At 39.9% G+C, this 19,800-nt stretch overlaps 1 protein-coding gene across 4 annotated transcripts in view; it reads left to right on the top strand.

Moving 5' to 3' along the window:
* Positions 1-3,401: 3,401 nt before the first annotated feature.
* SCMH1 (Scm polycomb group protein homolog 1) overlaps positions 3,402-19,800 on the top strand; it is a 149,025-nt gene continuing 132,626 nt past the window's right edge. For 2 of the 4 annotated variants that reach the window (XM_064493691.1, XM_064493686.1), the window contains exons 1-2: positions 3,402-3,464; positions 19,331-19,416. The gene's annotated coding sequence lies outside the window, so the exon portion shown is untranslated. The remainder of the gene's footprint in view (positions 3,465-19,330; positions 19,417-19,800) is intronic. The other 2 variants (XM_064493689.1, XM_064493687.1) reach the window with 2 other exon arrangements.

A 19,800-nucleotide genomic window follows, 5' to 3' on the forward strand; every position in this document is an offset into this window, starting at 1 on the left:
TGCCATTGTCTGAACTGGGGAACACAGACAGAAAGAGAAGGTTTAGGATGGAGAGTTGTGATTTTGGTCTTTAACTCACAGTTTCAGGACTCCATATGGAATTGTCTGATGCAACTGGAGCTAAGAATAAATAGATCTGTGGACAGATCTGATGAGATAGACTAAATGCTTTGAGTTAATCCTTTCAACAACTCAATATGATATGTACTGTATGTGATTATCTCCACTTGGTAGAGAAAGAAAGTGAAACCAGGGAAGCTAAGGCTAACTCCACATCTAGTCATCAACCACCCCACTCTCCTGCCATCACAGCTGATCTTCCCAGTGCTTCATCCCAGGACAGTCCCTCAGACCCTTGCTTAGAGATTGACTGATATAATTCCAGTAAGCTTACATTACTTACCTTCTCAGCTTTAGCAAATTAGACGCAGGTATAAAAGGGAGAGGCATGACAGCAAGAGAATTGGCAGCTGATAGCCAGAAACTTTAAGAAACAGTCATGAGAACCCCGGAAGCATAGCAGTCTGGGGCCATTTGTTAAGGTGGAATAGAGCCCTTAACTCAACAGCCCAAGAAGATTCCTTAAGGAAAACAGCCTGGTATTGCTACCAATTCATGTTTGTAAGGAATCAAGAAAATACTAACTTGATTCCTGTTAGGTTGGCTAGGAAGTTTATAATATACCTTTAAAAGATTTTCATCTGATACGGGTTTTTTTGTTTGTTTGTTTTTTGTTTTTTTAATGTTAAAGGAACAGGCTCTCAGCATTCTGGGGAACTTCTCTTCAGTTTTCCAGACAGCAGAGGTTTTGATACAATTGTTTTCCCTCTCATTTGCCTGAGGTATGTGAGCCCTAGAAGTATGTGGAGGGTACCCCGGGCTGTGTAGCCCTGGAGGACCCTCTGCCAGGATTCCTGTGCCCACTCACACTATCAGGGGTAACCTCCTCCTTTCCTCTCATCTGCCTCCCTGACTTGACTGCTTCTCAGAAAATGGGCAACGAGGAAAGGTAACCGTGTGCTGGGGTCAGAAAGGGCAGTGGCATCTGCAGCAAACGTGAGCAAAAGCCTCACTATGCAGCACCCAGTGTTAATAAAGGAATAAAACACTCATTCTGGCACTAACTTGTCAGGTGGTGAGACCGATACCAAATGAGGAAGAAAAAGACCAGAGTCATCTGGGTCCCAGCTCTGTTGCTTACCAGCCCTGCACTTTCCGGTTTCTATCCTTCCGCCTGGAATGCCTCTGCCTTGTGAACTCACCCCTCAAGGCTTGGCTTGGGTCTTGAAAGCACTTTCTGAAGTGTAAATCTGATCAAGTCCCTCCCCTACTTGAAACTTCAATAGCTTCTTATTGCCTGCAGCAGGCATTTATTTACATACCCCTTGGGAGTCTGAGATTTGCAGATACTATAATATATAAAATAGATAAACAACAAGTTTACACTGTATAGCACAGGCAACTATATTTAATATCTTGTAGTAACCTATAATGAAAAAGAAAATGAAAAGGAATATATATGTATGTGTACTACTGAAACACTATGCTGTACACTAGAAATTGATGCAACATTGTAAACTGTATACTTCAATTTAAAAAATTAAAAATTACAAAAAAAAACCCTTGGGCTCAGGACCCCTTTCCACTCTTTTTAAAAATTATTGAGAACCTCAAAGAGCTTTTTTATCTGCAGTTTGTTACTTCTATCAATACCCTGTTAGAAATTAAAACTGAGAAATTTCTAAAATTTTATTAATTCATTTAAAATTACATGTTAACAGAAACACATTTTTAATGAAAAATATCTATAATTTCTAAAACAAAATATTAATGAGAAAAGTGGTGTCTTGTACAAATCTTTTTAACACCTGGCTTAAAGGAACACAGTTGGGTTCTCAAATGTTTCCACATTTATGTGTTGCAATATCATTTGTCCTAGTCTAGGAAAACTTCACTGTACACTTGTGAGAGAATCAGAGTGAAGAAAAGCAAATCACATTTGGTATTAGTATGAAAATAATTTTGAGCTCACTGGCCCCTTAAAGGATCTCAGGGACAGCCAGAAGTCCCAGGACTATACTATGAAAACTAATGGCCAAAAAATGGTTTCTATTCTAACGTAGAGATACAAGGACATTAACTGTCACTCTAGACACACTAAGACCTCCTTCCATGTTGTGGCTTCCTTTCCCTGTTCAGCTTCAGCACGGCCATCACCATATACAGTCTCCCATACTGCCACCTCACTAGTCACACCAGCCAGTCATACGCTGTCATATGCCTTTATGCCTTTACATACATCCTTCCCTCTATCTGAAATGAGTCTCCCCCTTGCAGACTCTTTCAAGAGCCAACTTGAAAGTGTTTGACTCTCAAAGTGCCTCCTTTGACCCATCCTAACAGCCGATAACTCCCTGCTAGCAGAGCACAGGCTTTGAAGTCAGGTTGGAGACGAATCTCCACTCAGTCACTTACTAGCTGGATGACTTTGGACAAGTAGCTTCACCTCCCTGAGCTTGTTTCCGTCCTGCTAAAATAGGGATGATCCAGGTGAACGTGGCGTTTAACCACAGAAGTGTAGCAAAGAGTGCTCACTGAAGGAATGAGTCCGCGAGCAGGCACACGGAAGGGCTCAATGGGTATTTGTTGAATGGATGAAACAATGAAGGGACCGTGGGAGCTTCTAATCATTGATCATTTACTTATTAGGTCCCCAGCACTGTTCCGTGGGCTTCATAAGCATTGACTTATTTTACTCTCACACCAACCCTCTGGATTAAATGCTATCCCGTTACAGATGAGGGCCCTAGGGTAGAGACGAGCGGTAACTCGCTCAAGGTCATCCATCACACAGAGCAGGGCGGGGATTCGCGCCTCGGAGCGGCCGCTCTTCGCCCGAGGCGGTGCCGTGCGCCAGCCAACCTGACCTGACCGTCCTTGGGTCCACGGTCTCCCCCATCGGCCCACGAAGTGCCTCGGAGCTGTGACCTAAGGCGGCGGCGGGGTTCGAACTCGAGTCCTCGAGCCCTCTCCAGGCCTCAGTTTACCGAACCGTGAGACCCAGTGCGCAGGGCTGGTGGAGGCACGGGCGGGGGCTCCCCGGCCGAGGGTGGCAGGCGGGTGGCTGGAGACCGCCCGGGCTGGCGCGGCCCGGCCGCTCGGCGGCGCCCTCCCAGCGCAGTGCCGCCCCGCCCCCCTGCGCGGGCCCAAAGGCCGGGACGCGCCCCCCCTCGGCGGGAGGCCCGGGGGGCGGGGCCGTGGAGCCCCCGCCCCGCCTCCGCCTCAGCCGCCGCCGCCGCCGCCGCCGCCTAGGTCGAGCCCCCAGCGGTCCGCCCGCCGCCCGCCGCCGCTCTCCGGAGCCGCCCCCGCCCGCCCCCTTCGCGCGTCCTCCCTCGCTGGCTGCGCAGCGGAAACATGGCGGCGGGCAGGGAGTGAGCCGCCCCGCGCCGCCGTTGCACTCGCAGGTAAGCGCCTTCGCGGCCGCCTCCCCTGTCCGGGAAAGCCCGCGTCCTGAGGGGCCTGGGCGAGAAGGCGGCGCCGGGACCCACGCGGCCGCTGCCTCCGCCCCTCGGGCCCGGCTGTTCGTCTGTCTAGGGTCTGAGTGCGGCCGCGGCCGTCCCCCGCCGTGTCAGCGGGCCCCGAGCCCCGGCGGCGCGTTCTGCATCCGTGACTGGGCCGGCGGGGCCCAGTGTCCGGCCCGCGGCCCTGACTCAATAAGGGCGCCTTGGGAGCCGCGTGAGGGAAACCCAAAGACACGGGGACCTCCGGAGGGTCGGCATCATGGGCGGTGCGAGCGGGGGTCGCTGTGTCCAGGCCAGTTGGGGCAAGGTCGGCCGGAGAGTGTTGGCTTTGGGCCGAGGGCCGGGAGTCGGCGTAGCTGTCAGTCTGCTGGGACGCGGGAACTGAGAGATGCCTGTGGGTCCTCGCGGGCCAGATCGGGTTCGGGGCCGGCGAGAACCGAGGACGGCGGGCGGCGTGGCCCAACCGGTGGTCTGGGGTGCGAAAGGCGGGGAGCTGTCAGCCGCGGTCCTCGGCGCTGACTCGAGAGGCGCGGCGGGATCTGCGCCGGGACAACTCACGTGTGCCGCCGGAAACGGGCGGGGAGAGCAGGTTTCAAACCTCAGACGAGGGGCGGGAGCTGCTGGGCACCGAGGTGAACCGGCAGCCAGGAGGGCCAGCCCAAGAGGAATGAAAAGGAGTTTCCAGGAGATGGATGAACCCAGAACATCTCCAGACTGGAAGGGAATTTAAAAGTCATCCAAGGTCCCTTTCTCCCATCCCATACCAAAGTAGCTTCAAAAATCCCAAATTTTACTCTAGTAATTTGACCAGCCTGTTTGAACACCCTCTCCAGTGATGGAAAACTAATTTCTTCCCAAGGAAACCCATTTGTTCCTGGACAGCTTTGGTTTTTAGGGAAAAAAAAATTTTTTTTTGGTTGAAAGAAACAGCTGCCTCCCATTCTTCCTAGGTCTTTTCCCTTATGGATAGCCATTAAGATCTCTGAAGATAGTAATCATGGCCCCGAAGTCTTGTCTTCACTAATTCCACTTCCTTCAGTTGTTTCTCATATGCTGGGGTTATCCAATCCCTTCTCTGAATGAACTCTAGTTTGCCCGTATCCCCTTTAAAGGAGAGCCTCTTAATATGAGCCAGAAGACAAAATCTATTAAGTTTCTCCAAGAAGCTCTGTTGGCCCCAGGGACTGACCTGCTTAAATAAGAAGTGCTCTATTCCTTTCCTCATATCTGTGCTGTATTTTGAACTTAAAAAAAAAAAAAAAAGACATCTAGTACTGTTTGTTTAAACCAAGTAAAAGCGTTCCTATTTTGTGGAAATGTTTGGGTTTCCCCTCAGTTTTTTAGATGTCTGTAAACACTTTATCAAATGAGCTAATGTATATCGAAAGTGCTACATTGCACCATGCAAATAGAAAAGCTTATTATTTTTTACACTGGAAAAAAATTGAGACCTAGTTTGGTGCCAGACTGCACTTTAATATTAAGTTGGAGAGGAAAATGCTTTATTACATTGAACTTTTTGCTCCATTTCTAACTGCCAACAGAAGGCCCAAAATTACTTTGAAAAAGAACATTTTTTTTGTTGTTGTTGCTCACTTACCAGCATCATTTTTTACTTGCTTTTTCATTACTTAGCCTTTGTAGGTGGGGTTAAGTTTTTTAAAAGGGTCTTTACCAACATCCTAAACCCCTGCCTAAGCAATCCTGCAGGTTAGTAATTTTTTAAGCTTAGCAGAGATGTGGTGGCCTTTTGGATAAAATGCCAAGCTCTTGTACCTGGGACCCTGTTTATATTCTAAGTGAAGTTTCACTGTTTTCATAACATAGACAAGCACATACTGGCAGTCAGAATTGCTTCTTTATCTTTGTTCTTATATCTTCATTTTATAAATTGGTGAGTGGTTTTGAAGTTTGCAGCACACATGTCAAGTTTTGATTTCTGGTATGTTTGTGCAAATGCTGTTTCCCTTTTTATGAAAGTTGGGTACAACTTTGTATAGCATCATTCTGTACAGACTCAGGAAGAGCTCCTGTTCCTTCTCTTCAAAGGACTTGGAGTTAATGGTAGGAAATACTGAAAAACCCTGTGAGAAAGAACTGGTGTGAATATCCCACTGAAAATGTAAACTCAACATCATCTAACCTTTGTACTTATGTATCTGCTGTGTATCAGGTACTATGTTACATACGTGTATAGTTGGGTAGACAGAGATGAATAAAATATATTTCTAATCCTTATGGAGTTGGTAAGTTAACTGCTAAAGTAGGTCATCTCAGAATAAAAGGCAAGAGCTATGCCTGTGATGCTGTGGTAGCACCAAGGTGAGGGCACTTAGACTAGCCCAGGACTTGAGGGAACACCAAGACCCAAGTCTTAAATGGTAAGTAGAAGTAAGTCAGTCAAAGAAGAGTAAAAAGTGCACTTCAGACAAGGAGACTAGCTTGAGGAAGGACATCAGTGTGAGAAAAGGAATGGCTTGCCTAGAGAACCGCGAGCAGTTTGGGACTGCCGAGAACATAGCAAGAAGATGTAAATGGTAAGTTGTGAGGCCAGAGATATAGTCAGAGGCCATATCATGATGAACCTTGTATGCATTAGTATCTTGAAATGAATTTAATCGGTGATTTTTTCTAATCACTGAAAGGTTTTTTTTTTTTATAGACATACTTGAATAATATTTTTTAAAATGTGGTTATGGGGATGAGGAGAGAGGGATGAAGTTGAGAGAATCTGTGAGGCTTTATGATTGGGTGTGTAGATCAGAGGGTGAGGAGTCCAGTGTGTTGCTCGGATTTTTGGTTTGGGTGACCTGGAGGATGGTGGTAACATTAACTGAGATGGGAAACACTGGATAATGATTTCAGTTTAGGACTGAAAGATTTTGTAATTTCTTGAGTTAGATCAATGAGCAAATGTGGTGGAAGTAAGATGTTTTTTTGAAAAGATTGTGTTCAGAAAGTGGACTATTAGAGTTAAATTGTCTGATGTGGAGCTCTCCTAAGTGACAGCTAGGTCTCTGTGTGTGAGTTGCTGAGGTACAGCAGAGGTGAAGGTCAGTGTGGCTGAGTTTGACAAGGAACTGGGAGGCTATTGTATTGAACAAGCCTTCTGCATGGATAGTGAAGTGGCTTAGGATGCTAGGATGTGGGGAAGAGAGGGCGATCGTGACCCAGGTGCAGTGAATATAGGGGATTAATCGTGAGGGTGAAAGGTGACAGATGAGAAGGAGGGGTAGGGAGTGATTTAGCCAGATGGCAGAAACCTCAGAGGAGGAGTTTTTAAACACAAGAGTGGAAAAGTAATGGTTTTTGACTTTTCCTTCCTAGAAGCTGGGCTCTGATCTCTTCATCTTTATTCAGGTCTTAAATTAATCATTCTGTTTTCTCTGAAGAGTCTGTTCTTAGTAGGAAGGCAAATACCCTCTATCAAATACTTTCTGCTAATACTTAATGACAAATCTGTTGAGTTTTCTGCCCTGATGGTCAGTGGATGGATAAGAAACAATCAGTAGTAAGGATATACCTGTGGTTTCTGGGAAGAATATAGTCGTGAGAGTCTAGGCTTTGGGTTAGAAGGATGAAGATTCAAATCTAGGCTCTGTCACTTACCAGCCTTAGAACTATAAGCAAATTCTTTAACATCTGTGACTTTTGGTGTCCTTATGTGTAAAAAATAAACTTCTACTTCACAGGGTGTCACACACACACACACACACACTAGAAAAACAGTTGGCACTTCAAAAATGCAAAGTAAATGTTAATTCTCTTCCACCTACCTTTAAGGGACTTAAGCTCTGCTGGCAGAAATGAAATTTTTTTCATGCTCACCTAAATTATAAGGCAATAAGTACTCTGAAGGAGGTAAAGCAAAGTGATGAAAGAGTTCAGAGAATGGAGTCATCATTTCTCAACATTTGTAACAAGGTTAGGCTTTATACTCAAGATGAATCTCATTTGGGCCTTGGAGAACAAATTTAAGTAGATTAAATAATTTAGGCGGAGATACAAAATGGGGAAATTATAGATAGGACATGTTTGTTAAAAATTGATAGTTGCCACGGGTTTGAGTATTGTATTTGCGTTAAGTCAGTAGTGAGAGATGTGGCTAGAGAGGTGGGGCCGTGGTATTAGAGACCTGAAACTGTGGGGTTTGGATTTGATTCTAGGTATACTGGGGAGCTATAGATTGTACATTCTCCCTCTACCTCAGTTTCCTATCTGTAAAATCTATAGGCATTAATTCGGAAACTTTGGATTTGTGTTTGAAGTAAACCAAGTAAGAAATTCCACATTTGAAAATAAGTTCATATGTAGGCCAGGTTTAAGTTAAAAAAATAACTACTGGGATTTATTTTGTAGTTAATAATACAAATCTTAATCTTTGGTAGGTAGGCTTAGTGGAGTTCAAAAACATACTGGTAGAAAGTGACTAAAGATGCTCTAACTTCAAATTGTCTTTTTTATACTGCCATACTGATTTAGATTTGAAAAAGAAGCCTGGGGCCTCAGTGTCACTAAATATTAGTTATACACTCCAGGGCTGTATTTGCTTCTGTGATCCTCAGTTCCCTCATTTATAAAATGAGGGAAGGTATAGGTGTACAGCTTAACTAAGATAGTATGTGTATGGCAATTTACATAATGTTGGTTACATAGGTACTCAAATGTTGCTCCCCCTACCCCCGCATCTGTAAATGAAGAAGTTTAACCAAACCATTACCAAGACCTTAGTGCTAACTCCTAGCCATCAAGGGAACTGCTAGAACTAATTATTTTGATAACCTTTGGCCATATAAACCCAGCAAGTCTTATCATCTGTTATCTTTGTCCCAACCCCTCCAATCATTTATCTTTCTTCTGGACTGTTGTTTCTGTGCTGACTTGGCTTCCTCTTCCTCCCTCCGAGTCCTGCTTGTTTGCTTCCTCTCAAATCTTTCCACTTGTTCTCTGAAACCCCTGTTTCCTACCTTATTAACCATTTTACTGGATGTTTTATGTGTGTTCTGACCTTAAATGGAAGCCAGGCTCTCTCCCAAGTGGTAGAGAGTAAGATTGCTTGCTTGTTTGCTTTGTAGCCCTTTTGAATGGGTGCAGCTCATTCTCCCAGACAACTCCTTGCAAAAGGAGAGAGATAAGGATGACTGTAATTTTTTATGTCCCACTATTTCACACATTCCTAGACCGTTACTTCTCCACCTTCTTAAAATCTCTGTGCACTCAAGCACAAGGGCTGTACCACTCTCATCTTGTATATAGCTCTTCTCTATCATTTAGGACCTAGCACACAGTCTTCTTTCTGGCTGTATCTTGAGTGACTGCAGTATTCACATGGATGATTGTTTTTTCAGTATATTGGCCTCTTCAACTGAAGTGATCATCTGTTTAGCTAATCAACTCCAATAGTCACACCATGGACCTTCTTCTTACCCAGAGATGGCCCACCTTTGAAATTATAAATGAAGACATGTAGCTTTGTTCAAAAATTTTCCTCCTACCTGACCTTTGACTATCCCTACTAGATCTTTTCTTTGACCTCACCAAGGCCTATCTTCACTTCCTGCCCTATCCAGTTTAATTTTCTTAGTTTCTCACTTATTTCATTCACCTTCTTGCTGTTAACTTTTATTCCCTTGCTCTATTGTCCGTCTGTCCTTGTCTGGGCAAAATCCCAAACTGACCTCTCTCTTGCCTATACTAGCTCTACTGAGCCCTGCTTGGGGGAAAACAAAAATCACACACAGTTATACAGATTGCTGTTGTTGGGAAGAGGGGAAGGTGAAGAAGGGTACATAATTACATTTGCATATTATTGAAGGATGTCACACATTGTTCTACTTAATTTGAAACATATACTAACCCTGTTAGGCAGAATGCCACATCATTTTAACTACTGATAAGGAACTGAGGTGCAAATGGATTAAATGATGTGCCCATAAACGATAAATGCTGGAGAGGGTGTGGAGAAAAGAGAACCCTCCTACCCTGTTAGTGGGAATGTAGTTTGGTGCAGCCATTATGGAAAACAGTATGGAGATTCCTCAAAAGACTAAAAATAGACTTACTATATGATCCAGCAATCCCACTCCTAGGCATATGTCCAGAGGGAACCTTAATTCAAAAAGATTCATGCACCCCAGTGTTCATTTAGCAACACTATTTACAATAGCCAAGACATGGAAACAACCTAAATGTCCATCGACAGACAACTGGATAAAGAAGTTGTAGTATACTTATACAATGGAATACTACTCAGCCATAACAAATAATAAAATAATGCCATTTGCAGCAACATGGATGGACCTGGAGAATGTCATGCTAAGTGAAATAGGCCAGAAAGAGAAAGAAAAGTACCATATGATATCACTTATATGTGGAATCTCAAAAAAAAGACAAACAAACTTATTTACAAAATAGAAATAGACTCACAGACATAGAAACAAACTTATGGTTACCTGGAGGGGAAGGTGCTGGGAAGGGATTAAATTGGGAGTTTGAGATTTGCAGATACTAACTAATATATATAAAATAAACAACAAGTTTATACTGTATAGCACAGGAAACTATATTCAATGTCTTGTAGTAACTTACGGTGAAAAGAATATCAAAATGAATATATGTACATTCCTATACGACTGAAGCTTTGTGCTGTACACCAGAAATTGACACAACATTGTAAACTGACTGTACTTCAATTAAAAAAAAAATGATGTGCCCAATGTCAAATAGTTAGTAAATGTCAGAACAACTGAAAACCAGGTCTTCTTGCTACAGAGTCTGGGTTTTGTCCAGAATGATTCATTGTCTCCTATGACCTCCTTTTTAAGACTGTGCTTTTCGAACCTCTTGCTGGTTCTGCTGCAAGTCATCATATATAAATTTCCTTAAATTTCAAAGCAAATAAATGCTGCTGCATTATTTTTCCCCTCAGTATTTACTATAGATGTTACAGTATTTATTACAGATGTTGTTAGCTTTTAAAATTAAAGCATATACATACTGTAATTTCATTTTAATCACTATGTCTATTGCTCATCGATGTATTACAGGCACATTTCGAAGTATTTTCTTATTTATTGTAACTGCTTTACACTCATGCTTTTGTAGACTTTCCTATAGGGCATTGAAACCTGATGGGAATAGAGGCTATTTTAGTCATTATGTTCTATAAAGTATGATAGAAAATATGAGCACCAGCATACTTGTTCTTGGAGATAATCTAAAAAGAGAGCAGAGAACTATTTGTCTTAGGTAATTTAAAATTTTGGACTTCCAGTCCTGATTTTTTGGTGTTCTGTCTTGTCTCCAGTTATCTCAAGGGACTGCCAGAAAGTCTTCGAGCTAGATTAAATTATTTCTTTCATTATAAAACTTTATAAAACCTAATAGGCATAAAGGATCACACTTCCAAAATAAGAGCTTAAAAACTGTCTTTATGTGTGTTTTTTCAGCTTTTTATTCATTCATTCAACAAATATTTATTAGTTACTAGCTGCCAGACACTGTGATATATATAGTGAGTGACAAAGATGAAATGCCATAATTTTTAAAGTGTAAAGATAGGCCACAGAGCTAAAGAATATGTATATGGTACATATAATAGCTAAATATTACTATCTGTAATAACAAAATTTCCTACGAATAGGTTAGAAAGAGACAAATCAGAAGGAAAATAACAAGGTATAAAAGAGGCAGACTAAATGTTTATTAGCCATTTGCTGGTAATTAATTCCTATAGGAAAATTAAAGCTTTAATGAGATGTCATTTCATACCTATTAGATTGGCAAAAATTAAGAAGTCTGATAATACCAAATAATGATAGGACTGTAGAGTTAAGGGAATTAGATGCTGTTGATGGGAACAGAAATTGCACAACCATAGTGAGAGCAATTTGGCAATATCTATTAAAACTAAAATGCATATAACCTACAATCCAACAGTTCCACTCCTAGGTAAATACCCTTTAGAAACTCTCCTATGCACGTATAAAGACACTTACAAAAATATTTATACATTATTATAGCAGAAAATTCAGACTAGTTCAAATATCTATTAATAAAAGAATGAAAATATTATAGTATATTTACCTAATTAAATCCCATACAATAATGAAAATGAATGCACTAGATCTATATAGTAACTTGGGTGAATGTCTCAAATAAAAAGTTGAATAAATAAAGTAAATGGCAGAACTCATTTATGTAAAGTTTAACATTCATGTATTGTTTAGGGAAGCCTACTTACATAATAAATGTTTAAGGAAATGCATGGTAATGATAAACACCAAAGTAAGGATAGTGGGTATCTCTGAAGGGTAGGGTGGGGAGAAAAGACTGGTAATATTGCTGGGATGAGCACACAGGGGGCTTAAATTGTATTGGTAAATATTTTTTCAACTAGATTGTGGGTACTTGGGTGTCCATTCGTTATTCTTTATCCCTTTTTATATATCTGAAATATTCTATTAAATACGTATTTTTAAAGAATAATACCATATAATCCTTGTTATGAGTTCATGCAGGGAGAGAGGAAGCAGCAGAAATTTAGAGATGTTATTGGGATGAATCATGTAAAATTGCTATTTTTATAGGTCTGAAATGGTCTAATATAGGCAGCTTCAAATGGCTCATCCTCATTCAACCTAATGTAGCAAGGGCTTTCGTTGAAATATATTCAGAGTAATATGGGAACACAAGGGCAGGAACAATTGACTAGCAAGGCAGAAGGAGGGAGATGATCTTCGGAAAGGCTCCAGAGAGAGAATGACGTTTAAACTGCATCTTAAAGATTGAGAAGGAATTCACTAGTTAGAGTAAAGAGAAGTAAAGACCCCTTTGCATGGATGGAATCCCACAGGTGGAGTAGTGGAGGACAAAGAAATGCAGTCGAGGAAGAGACTAAGGAGGGGAACAAAATCAGCAGCAATATCTGTGTAGCATTTACTTTGCATTTTATGTACGCATAAACTCATGTAATCCTCCCAAATGGGGAAACAGGCACATAAATGTTAAGTTACCTATTCAAGGTCACAGAACTAGCAGGTGGTAGAACCAGGATTTGAAGTCTGGCAGTCTAGGTCCAGAGTCTGTGCTCTTGGCCAGTAAACTATACTTTGAATAGCTACATTATAAGCAAGGTCAGAAGAAAGTGGTGTTTTGAATGCCAAATGAACAACAGTAAGTTTCAGTAAGAAAGGATTAGTCAACAGTGTGAAAGGTCCCAGGGAGATAAACTAGGAATACTACAAAGAGACCATTGAATAAAAAAAAAAAAAATCATTGTGCACTAAGGTACAGTAAGGGTTACCAAGATAATAGACATGTGGGTGTCTCAGAATGGTAGTGATCCAGTCTACCGGTTCTGTGGACCAGTGATTATAATTCCATTTAATTGTGAAGAAGATGAAGTCAGGGAGACTTCAGAATAGATCCTCTCTCTATTTAAATATTTGATGTATCCTCACAATTGAAAGGATTTTCATCCTCTGGTGTCTGTATCATAGTTTCCCTAAAATGCCAAGTAGGATTAATACTGACAATTTTGTTTATTCTTCTATATCTTCTGGTTTTAATAAAGATAGAACTTAGGCTGTTGATTTAGTGATTTTTCAGAATTTTCAGAATTGGATGGTACTCTGTAAAGATCAGTAGTTCAATTTCCAATATTTCATAGACAAGAAGGTGAAAGAGACCTTATAAGCACCATGGTGTGTGTGGAAAGAATTACGGCTTGGTGGTTAGGAGTCCCCATTCAAGTCCCAGTCTGCCACTCACTGGCTCTGTGATTTAGGCAAGAGGGTTGCAGTAGGTGATCTCTAAGATTTCTTCCAACTCTCAAGCTCTGTGACTGTTAGGTCAGCTATTCAGTGAAGAAATTGAAGCCTAAAGGAGGGACATGGTTTGTCCAGGGTCATGAAAACTAGAATTTGATTATCTTGACTCTTGGTCCAAGAAATCTAACGGAAGAATCATCAAAAATTTGAGTGGCTGCTGTATATCAGGCAAGTGTTAAGTACCTAAAAAAACCATAAGTGCACATGAAATTGTTTCAGAATTTATATATCCAATATAAAAATAACAACCATCATCTTCTGTGTTTGTTAGCTTATACATATCCCGCCTTATTCCAGAATTTATTTACAGCATACCTACTCAATGTAACATCCCATACTGAGAGAGGGAATAAACTTTTTTTTGAGTATCTGTCAGACACATTGCAAAATGCAAACATATATCAGCCTCACCCACCCTCATATAAATATTATTAGCTCATTTTATATATAAAGAAACAGAGACTCAAGGATATCTGGCCAAAATCATAGAATTTATTAGTGATAGGACTCAGTTTCAAACCCAGACAAGCCTGACTTCAACCCTAAGGCATCTTTCCATTTTACCATATATATTCCCCACAAGCAGTGTCATGTAGTTCTGAGGCTTCATCAGCACAGGAGGCAAGGTTTACTTGTAAGAATTGACTCTTTTTTTTTTTAAAACTGAATATATCTTATCTCACCAATGTAGGTAAACTAAAAGAATCCCTGAATAGAAGAATGAAACACTTCAGCGAATCGGTCATGCTTATTTTTTACTTTGAGCAAACATACGAACAGTTTCCTTGTTAGGGTTAGTGCTCATATTTTAATAAATTGCAAAGTCAAATCCAAATTTGAATTAATGGACTATAGTCATTATACCTGATTTTTACTTTGTGTGCTTCTTTACCTTATATTGAGAAGGGACTGTATTTTACTCTGACTGTATTTTGGGAATAGCTTTGTTGTCTAATGGATAGGGGTTTAAATCCCATGTCTGCCACCTCTCATGTACCAAAAAGATCCTTACATCATTCTGTTGATCACACAGGTTCAGCAGTCCCTGATCTATCTGTGGGGCTTGTCTTTTCTACAGATTAAAGAACGCAAGATCCTGGCAGGGGTTGAGGAGACTATAGCTCAAGTGGTAGAGCACATGCTTAGCATGCACGAGGTCTTGGATTCAATCCTCAGTACCTCCATTAATAAACAAACAAACAAATAAACAAACAAACCTAGTTACCCCCCCAAAAAAGAAAAAAATAATAAAATAAATGATAATGAATTTTTTTTAAAAAACCCCACAAGATCCTGAAAGGCAAGGCAAGATCTTAAACTTTTAGTGTCACCGTATATTATGTTAGATTCTGGTACAGTTGTGGGCATATAGTATGTTCTAAATAAAAATTGTTATAATGTCCTTTCTCTGTGTTACTGGGAAATAACAACTACCATTTCATACAGTATAGGAGGAGACAACTAGACTTTTGTTGAGTGTTAAACTCTAGCCTAAGCCAGTATTTCCCCAATTTACCTGATCATCTGGAACACTTATTAAGAGATAGCAGATACCCTGACCTGGAGATTGTTTCAGTAGATTTGGGGTAGTGCCCCCGGTGATCCTTTTGAAAAGAACAGTGCTTTAGTTTTTAAATATTGGTTGTAAAGGGCAGAAATCCAACATAAATGGATTGCAGCCAAAGGGGGGAAAAGGGAATTTATTGGCTCACTTAATTTGAAATAGGGCCTAGGAAAGGGAGGTATTAGTCTACTCCTTGCTTCTGGATTGTAGCCGAGCTTTATTAGGCCAGGAATGCCTAACAAAGGTGCTTGGGGGACCCTCGGGGAATCAAGGGGACTCTCTTATGTCTCAGTCTTATCCGTAGTTGTAGGTCCTGCCTTTCTGCCTTTGTGGTATCATTTTTATTTTAGCCCTGGATAGTTTCCCAACTCAGCAAGGCTCCTGTGCAGGCTCTAGGCAAAAGGAACCTTTTTTACAAAAGCAGTATTTTCTTCCCAGTGCTTTCAGATTGACCAGTTTAAATCAGGACTGATAATCTTCAGTATGCACTAGTATAATCTTACAGGTTGAAATATTTTGAATATCTTCCATATTTCATATTAAGTAGTTTCGTATTAAGCCAACACTCATTACATCCCACATTTTCCCTACTACGTCTCTTTTTGCAGCGTGCCTCAGTAGTGGTGAGTCCTGCTGCAACAGGCCACAGTTTGATCAGCTGTCTCCTATTGCATAAAGATGGCCAACCTCAGCATGAGATAGAGGTCTGCACTGTGATGTTCCCAACCTTGATCCAGTCAGTTCTGTGTTTTATGGACTCATTTATTCCACATACCAATTTCATAAGGGTCTAGTTCGAAGTGGTAGAAACCAACTCTGGTTACATAATGTAAAATTTACAGTTTTAACCATTTTTAAGTGTACAGTTCAGTGTCATTAAGTACATTCACATTGTTGTGCAACCGTCACCACCATCCATCTCTAGAACTTTTTTCATCTGGCAAAACTGAAACTCTGTACCCATTAAACAATGACTCCCCATTCCTCCCTCCTTCCAGCCCATGCCCCACCTTTCTTTCTGTTTCTATGATTTTGACTACTCCCAGTTTCTCAAATGAGTGGAATCACATAGTATTTGTCCTTTTGTGACCGGTTTATTTCATTTAGCGTAATGTCTGCAAGATTCATCCATGTTGTTGCTTATAGAAGTTTTAATAAACTAGCCCATCTAGCTTTTTGACCTCTTGTCACTTTTCTCCTTGCTTTCTATGCATCAGTCATACTGCCTTTCCTTTGTGTTTTGTGAGCTGTGCGTGCCCCACCCTCCTCATATACCTGTTCTCTCTACCTGGAATGTTCTTTCCCTTCCTTTGCCTGGTTACTTTCTGCTCAGTCTTTGGATTTCAACCAAGATATAACTTCTTCAGGGAATCCTTCCTTCATCTTCCAGAATCTATTTGATCTCTATATTACATGATTTCATAGTACCATGTGACTTTCCTTTGTAGTACTTATAATAGTTTTAAATGAAGCATCTATTTTTTTTTTGGTTGATTAATGTCTGTCATGATGGCAGACTTTATTTATATATAATTGATATAAACTATATAAGTTTAAAGTGTACAACATAATGAAGGGACCATGTCCTATGTTCAGTATTGTATTCCTGCCACCAATATGTAGTAGATATTTCAGTAAATAATGTTACATATGTAATAAGTAATATTAAATTTTGTTGGCTTAATTAATTTAGCTATGGAAATTGACGCTTAAGGTCTTCCTCTCTCTAAAAATCTACTACGTATCTGAACCTTACTTGACTACTTTAGCCTGAAGAAATCTCTCTTTTCTGTGAACATAATAATCCTTATTCACCAGATGCTTACCATTTAAACAAATAACCCTTATATTATCTATTTTTTCATATTATTTATTCTTTATATTTGCCAATTGGTTTTCTCCTTCTAAATAGCCATTAGTTATTTTTCTGACTTCCTAGGTTACAAATCTGATCTTTTGTGGAATCTTTGGAGCAGTGCTTCTTAAACTGTGTGTGTTGAAGGAATGGTATTTTTCATTCATCTTAGACTAATAATTTTATAAATACAATAAAAATGAATTGTTAGAAATATGAAATTTTTTAAAAATCTAAGTATAAACCACAAAATTTTATTAGATTTAACAACATAAAATTATTCTATTAGGTTATAATATAGAGTTTCTAAGTGCTTACTCTCAATTTCTACACTTACTGCAAACTAGTAACAGTTTGCTGATAACTGCACCTGGAGGGCTAGGCTGCTTTAGGTCTCTATGAAGGACCACCAGGAGGGGGAAGTCAAGGTAAGGCAGGGTGGATAGACTCTGTTTCCTTACTGCCCTTCTACCAGATAAGCTCTGTAGTTATTATTATTACGTTTTGCATTAAAATGTGTTTGAAGATAGTTCTTTTTAAAAGGTTTAAAAACCTTTAGTCTACAGAATATGTTCCTTGATCTTTATCTGAGTCTAACCTAGTTTTCTAATTCAGTCACTGCTTCCTGACATATATCCTATGTTTGAATTACTTATCATTTTCCATAGGACATCACACAAAGCCTTTTACTGCTTAGTACTTTTCTATTTCCCTTTGCTTAGAATTTTCTCAACTTCCTTCTCTGTCTGGAATAAGATGCATTCCCTAAGTTTTGGTTCAAAAATATCTCCTCTGTGAAGCCTTTTCAATTTGTTTAGACAAAATTGATCTCCACCTTAAACATACCTTTAATAACCATGTATTACATTCTGTTGTAGTGTATTTGTTTATCTATCTCCACGTAGATTAACGTAATTCAAGTCCCATCCATCCTTAGATCCCCAGCCCAGGGACTGGCACACAAAGCAGTCAATAAATACAGATTGGATAAATTGGGAAAGTTATCAATATTTGGTGCATATTTCAGACACAGAAGCTTTTAATTTGGTCTTGGACAAGTATGATTTTCTTTTCACCAGGAGACCTATAACTGAGTGTCGAGTTTGACATATATAATAAAGGTTGAAATATTTGTCTTAGAAAGATACAAGTAATGAGCCCCCTCCTAGGTGTCTTGTGTGGACCTGCATTGAAGCTCTGTGTGTTTATGGGGTGTAGAGAGAAGGGTGGTTAAAACTGGATTAGCTTTGAAATTGGTTTGATTGAAATTTTTGAGATCTGATCCTTTAAGTAGCATCCTTGTTGTCTGTTCTTGCAATTTTAGGAGTGACCTGTAAGTCATCTCTTACTGGCAAGAGAGACTGTTTGGCCTATGGAAAAAGTACAAGATTTTGAGTCATATGACCTAGATATTCTAATCCTAGACCCAGTGATTACTAGCTTTGTAACCTTTATCAGTCATTTAAACTCTCTAAATCTGTTTTCATTTATAATGCAGGGATACTAATATTTGCCCTTTGTACCTAACAAGACTGTGAGGGCCACATGAAGTTGCATATGTGAAAGCATGTATGAGAGTATGTGAAACCCCAGAAAGTGTACTGTTTACTGGCAGCTGCTTGACTTCAGAGAAGTTAAATTCTTTGTACCTTAGCTTATTTTTTTTTATAAAATGAGAATAATGATACTTATATAATAGATTTATTGTGAGAATTAAGTTATTCATAAAAAGTATGTAGCAGATTGACTTGGGGCAATTTACATTTTGTTTAACACGCACCCTTTCACAGGCCCACCCTGAATTAGGATTGGGTAATAATGGTAAGAAGTGACAATAAGAGATTAATTATTTATTTACTAAATGTATGTATGCTTAATTCTATGCTGGTTGCTGTGGGGGAAATGGAGCTATAATAACAATGCCTTACATTTCATTTAACTGTTCAGTATTTAGCACTCACCATGTGCCAGATGCAGAGAATAAAGAAATACACATGAAACAACCCCACCCTTCAAGGCTTATAATTTAGCAGAAGTATCAGACAAACAAACAAATAAATTGTAATACATTCTAGTGCTATAATATAAATGTATACAGTCCACAGAAGAGAGAATGATTGTGCATGAGAGTATGAGGAAGGCTTATCAGAAGAGGTAATATATGAATTGGGCTTTAAAAGATTAATGGAAGTTTATCAGGTGGACTGAAGGGCTGCAGGAGAGGGCATTTCAGATGGAAGTTATCAGCATATACAATATTTGGGGCTGTGTAAATAGTTGAGTGCTACTGTGGTATTAAGGTTGGGAAGGGGTGACTAGAGATGAAGTGAGAGGGTAGTCAAGGGCTGGATCATCCAAAAGACCTGTATACTGTCCTAAGGAGTTTAAATGTCATCCTGTTGGCAAGGGGGCTCAGTGAGAGTTTGGAGCAGAGTACAAAGAGGATCTCATAGGTATTATAGGAAAATCACTTTGATGGTATTGTGGATGATGGGACTTGGGATTTTTAAGGATTACCTAAATGCTTTCAGGTTATTCACTTATCTGATTCTTCCAACAGGCCTTTGAAAGTTGACAAAGCAAGAATTAATCCCATTCGATATATGAACCAGTGAGAATTAGAGATGACACTGGAAATTAGTCAAGGTCAGTACTTACTGAACAAGGACTAAACCTAAGTCTTTTCCAAATCTAGATTTATTTTTGCCACAGTACATTCAAAGACACATTCCCTGCCCCCAAATGAAATTAAAGACATTGGGGATGCTAAAGGATAATTTTCTTTAAAAGAGTAAAATCATTTATTCACAACAGCCAAGATATGGAAACAACTGAAGTGTGCATAAAGGATGAATGGATAGAGAAAATATGTATATATACAATGAAATATTATTCAGCCTTAAAGGGAAGGAAATCCTGCCATTTGTGACAACATGGATGAACCTGGAGGGCATTATGCTAAGTGAAATAAATCAGACAAAGACAAATACTGCGTGGTGTCACTTATGTGGACTCTTTAAAAAAAAAAAA

Source organism: Camelus dromedarius, chromosome 14 (assembly GCF_036321535.1).
Source record: "Camelus dromedarius isolate mCamDro1 chromosome 14, mCamDro1.pat, whole genome shotgun sequence".
Lineage (NCBI taxonomy): Eukaryota > Metazoa > Chordata > Mammalia > Artiodactyla > Camelidae > Camelus > Camelus dromedarius.